Genomic DNA, 5,599 nt, shown 5'->3' with positions numbered 1-5,599 from the left:
ATACGGTACGAATTTTATTGAGTTCGCATTAAATGTTTTTTTATTCCATCAACTCGGCTCCCCCAAGATTAAATCTTGAGTGCTCCACTGGTTAAAAGTGTGAGGGCCCGGATTTAAGAAGGCCGAGATTCGAATATTTTTATCCATTTTCATCTACCGTTTTTGTTTCAAAACCAAAACGATTTTATAAAAGGTTAGGGTTAACTCAAAAAGAGAAAAACAATCGACAAATTTTCTCATAAAAATCGCTCATAAACCTCCGTTCCCACGAAAATACTTCCTTGTAGAAGATGAGTTAACTGTTGTGTCATAATTTTGTCACTTCGCCCACCATTGGTCAAAGAAGATCATCACCTGTGATGTACAGTAAAGTACATGGGGAAATCTCGAGAAGAGAGCCCCATATAAAAGGCAAGTGCGATGACGACACAGGGGGAAAGTTATTTTTCTGTACTGTGTGTGTGTGTGTGTGTGTGGATTACCTGCCTCTCGTGGCCACCATCTTCGATAGAACTATTCTACGATTTGCGGACTTACGTCGACTCACGAACTATTTTAACGAGCCCGGGATTCGGACTCCAGATCATCCTGAAAACCCCTTCCGCTAAACAGAACCCATCCTTTGGACAAGAGAGACCGGACCTCAAGGTCTTGAGTCGAGTAAGAGGTGGGAGAGTCAAGAACTCGTAAACATCCTAACCCCGATTAGTCTCACAAAAGTATACAAAAACTTTCTGTTCAACTCAATATACCTTTTACTTATTAAGCATGGAATCCGAATAGGGTGTGCAAAAAAGTAACAACGTCTAAAAGGAAGATTGTAATATTGGCAATTGAAATTAAAAAGAAACTTATCGCAAAACAAGAAAGCGGTACATGTGTGGCGGATCTAGCGGCCATGTTTAAGACGACAAGTTGACTGTGTGAGATCAGTAACTGCAATTTTCATTTTATTATACATTATTTACGTATTTTATTATTGTTTTCAAGTTTAATTTATTATTTGAGAATGTAATTGTTTTATTTTTACATTAAATAATTTTTGGATAATTCTTAGTCTTGTTATCCGACAATTTTTTCCAGCAGTAAAGATTACTGCTTGAATCTAGGGCCTGTCAGAGCCATTACGGCGTTTATGGATGCCCTCTTGCACCCACTACTTTTAACACCTTGCCACTGCTCTATCTGTACTGTAGGCCAGTGGTTCTCAACGTTTCTCGTGTCGCGGTAATACCCTAAAACCCGCCATGATGAACCGCGGACCCTAAGGAGTCCAAGGACCACCAGTTGAGAAACGACCCTATCGCTACATTTGAGATGCCGAGCGATTCTTCGGAATGATCAGCAACTATCCCGTAGTCCAACGACATGCTCTCTCTCAAACTCGTTTAATTGGTTGACAGTTTCGTAATTTTTTTTTTTTGAGTGGGATTGAGTGGGATAAACAAATATAACTCAAACTGTACTACACTCCACTCAGTGGCAGAGTTGCACAAAGTGCAATTGAACCCGGCCCCAAAGCCAACAGGAGCCCGAACGTGTCAAGCAAAATGCCTATTGGTCTTTCCTATGGATCGATCAATAGGTCATATATTTATAGTACCATTTATTCTGATTATATACTATCTTCTTCTTCGCCTTTTCCCATGTTTATATGGGGTCGGCGTTTCCTTCTCTAATACGTATTTTCCAATTCTCCCTATCAAGGGCTTCTTCTCTCTTAAGTCCCCTCTAGTCCAAGTCTTCTTCCACCTTATCTTTCAACGCATCTTTGGTCTTCCTCTTTTCCTCTTTCCTTTTACTACCAGTTTTCCAATCTTTCCAACATAATTGTCACTTCTTCGCTCTACGTGGCCAAACCACCTCAAAGTACATTCTTGCATCTTTTTGCTCAAGGAGCCCATCTTAACAGAACCTCAAATAAAATCATTTCTTATTCTATCCTTCCTTGACACTCCACACATCCATCTCAACATTCTCATCTCCACCACATCATTATACACTATATAATGATGCATATCATCCAGAATAGACGTTTTATTTATAAAATAAATTTAATTATAATTAATTGTGGAATTGTATTGTCTTTATAACCATTTTTCTTAGGCCTAATACATTTTTACAAAAAAAAATTTTCATTGACTCTGAGTTTATGTAAATAAGAGAGTACCAGTAAAGATATTAACACAATTTTACAGTTGTTTAGTTGAAATTTATTTTAAAAATGATCCGCATTTTTAGGTATTTAAATGCGTTGAATCATTACTAAAAATTAATTAATTAAAATTTAATGTAATAGATAAATATTTTGATTAGTTTAATAGAAAATATTATGAATATAAGTAAAACAAAATATTAAAATAATATTGATTACAATGAATGAATACTGTGTGAGCGTAACTATGTGCAAATTAAGGTTTGGTTGATAAATAATCGTATCTTTAGTTTATTTTTCCTATCTAACAAATATTCTTTCATTTTGTAATAATAAAATCAATTTTGACATTGACATTATATTGTTATTTTTGTTATCCTTCTAAATTACAGATCTCTTTCTCCCTAACATAGATCTTAATTCAATCTATTGATACATTATAAACGTCTATACATTTATTCCTTTTATTAAAAAAAATACAATTTTATTAAGATATTTAATTATTTTAAATTATAATTTTGATATAATTGAATTATATTGTAAATTTGTAATATTAATTGCGATTTAAACTCAAAAACAATTTTTGTCTTCAATGAAACGACAGTAAAAATATATTTGTACCGTACAGAAAGCGTTATTTTATTATTAATTGTTTAACACTTTATTCTAAACTGTCTAAATTAAGTTCACTATTTATATTTACGATTGTATCTGGAAAACATAATACAAAATAATGTCAACTGACTTTTGGGCTGCTTCAAAATAGATTTATTTGTTAGTATTGTGGTTTTAATATGTTGCAGGCCTTCTCCATAAAATAATAAAAGATAATAATAATAAAAGTGGGTCGAGCATGAGGAAGTGCCGTTACATGGCTGAATTGGATGAAATATTTGAAAAGGATCCAGCGGTACAGCCTGTTTCGTTTGCTAGTTCTTCTTCCGGGTTCAATAATTCTGTTACCAAAACCCCTCGATGTGGGTTCCTGTCCGTGGTGAGGGGACCTCCCAGAGATGGTTTAGAAACTCTTCTTTACCATCCCTAGGANTAGTACAAAAATTTGATGATTGGTTTAATTTATTTTAATTTTTAATAATTTATTATGTAAAAATGTGATTTACTTTTTACATTTTTGATATTTATTTTTATTCATTTCCTTAGAAAATAAAATCAAAACACAAAATTTCAGTCATGTTCTATTAATCTAAACATCGAAGGCGGATATATAGCATCCAAAGTTGTTTAACAATAACGCATCAATTAGATTACGTCACAAAGTCATTCACGACGTTATTCAACTCGTCCCACATATCAGTTGTTAAAACTGGACTAAACTAGACAGTCGATTGCAAAAACACATTAATGTACACATGAATATATTGCAAAAATAATTGATAAAATGGTACATTTATCGTTGAGTCACGCTTTAAAATCGAATATAAATATTTATGCTAAATTACAATTAAATTACTTCAGTAAATTTTTTAAATTAATAAGAGAAATAATTTGTTATAAAACCCTATTAAAAACTTTATTATAATCCCATAGATATATATACGATTATAATGTACTGTACATACTGTATGTAAAAACATATAAGTTAACTTTAAAAATCAATTCTTTAGATATTTTTTCAAAAAATTGATGAGACTTCATAGGTTAAATCCGAAGAAGTTAACCGATGTTTTTTTGTCTGTACCGCATTTCATCAGAGACAAAAAACATCGGTTAACTTCTTCGGATTTAACCTGTGAAGTCTCATCAATTTTTTGAAAAAATATTTAAAGAATTGATTTTTAAAGCAATATAAAGAAAACCGCACCATTGATATAATACATATCTATTACTTATAGAATATAAGTTAACCTTTTTTGTTCCTTGGACCCCTTTTCCAGTCAGGTGAAGTTCATGGACCAATTCTTGGAATAATATTTTTAAATGTATAAAATAAAATTACAGAAACCAGTTATATAGAAATGCATTTCTTAATTTAAAAAAATAAAAACATGATGGAGTAATATAGGTGCTTCTTTCTTCACATAATAATTAACAATTTGACACAACAGTACAAAATTAAGATAAGTTGATTTTTACCCTTCCGATCTGATGGACCCCTGGTTAAGGACCACTGATATAAGTGGATAATATTCATTAATATTTCAAATATATGAAGTATAAACTGTATACGTTCTTTTAAAATAAAACTAAAAACTTAAAATTAAACCTGAATTATAAATTTATATAAAACATTCAAACTTATAACTGTGTTTAAATTTTAATTAAATACTGTTAATTTTTAGTTTTATTTAAACAAAATTTTAATTAAGATTTTTAAATTTGTATATTTTATATTTTGTAAACTGTAAATTATGATTTATATAAATATATAATTTATAAAAAGTTTACAATAATAATTTTCTTTTTTTCACTATCAATAATAATAAAAACATATTTAGTACATGAAATTATAATTGTATCAAGGTTAATTCAGGATTATTATTGAGAGTTCTGTTAAAATAATTCATAATAATTATTAGTGAATTTAAAAAAGTAAATTTAATGTAAAAAATAAATATAGAAAATTAGTTAATAATTATTAAAAATTATATTATAATAATTTTTAGTAATTATTAATTAATTTTATGTGATGTGATATAATATTCAGCTAATTTTATGAAATTTTGTAACACTATATGGAGTTATAGGAGAATTTATAATGAGTTTTACATTTAAATGTATTAAAATCTTTTCTAGTTTATTTTAATCTACTAAATTCTTAATTTTCTAAATTTTATAATTAAAAAAGTTATTATAATTTAATATAGAAAAGTAGTTAATAATTATTAGACGTTAATTATTAATAATTATTTACAAATTTTCTATATTTTTAATGTTTACCCGAATAAACTTCCTATTTAAACTAGATCAAATATTGAGATAAATTACATAAGTGGTGAAAGGAAAACTATTTTGAAAAAGACAATAATATAAAATATTTTTTGTGTAAATAATCCGGAATTAAATATTTAAAAAATAAAATTAAATAGGTTAATCTAGAAACATAAATATTTCTAGAATTTTTTATATTTTTTATTTAAAAACTGTTTAAACTTGTTTAAATTCTTCAATTTGATTTGAAAGTATTTAAATTATTAGAAAATTTACTTAAATTTATTTTAATTTTAAAATCTTCATTTTAAAAATTACACTTTTTTTAAAATTTAATAATTATTTAAAAAATTCTAAAACAATATCTTTAAAAATATTGCTAAAATGCTAATTATTTTACGTTAATTATTTAATATAATTTATAAAATAATTAAGAAAATCATTGAAATTTAAAATAATTTGCTTTTTTTTAATTTTTTTTTATAGTTTAGATTTCTAAAAATTCCAAGATTATCTAAATTCTAAAATATTTTAAATAAAATTATATTAAATAAT

Source organism: Centruroides sculpturatus, unplaced genomic scaffold, assembly GCF_000671375.1.
Source record: "Centruroides sculpturatus isolate CEXI.00-Female unplaced genomic scaffold, Cexi_2.0 scaffold504, whole genome shotgun sequence".
Taxonomy (NCBI): domain Eukaryota; kingdom Metazoa; phylum Arthropoda; class Arachnida; order Scorpiones; family Buthidae; genus Centruroides; species Centruroides sculpturatus.
Note: the sequence above shows the minus strand (reverse complement) of the source record.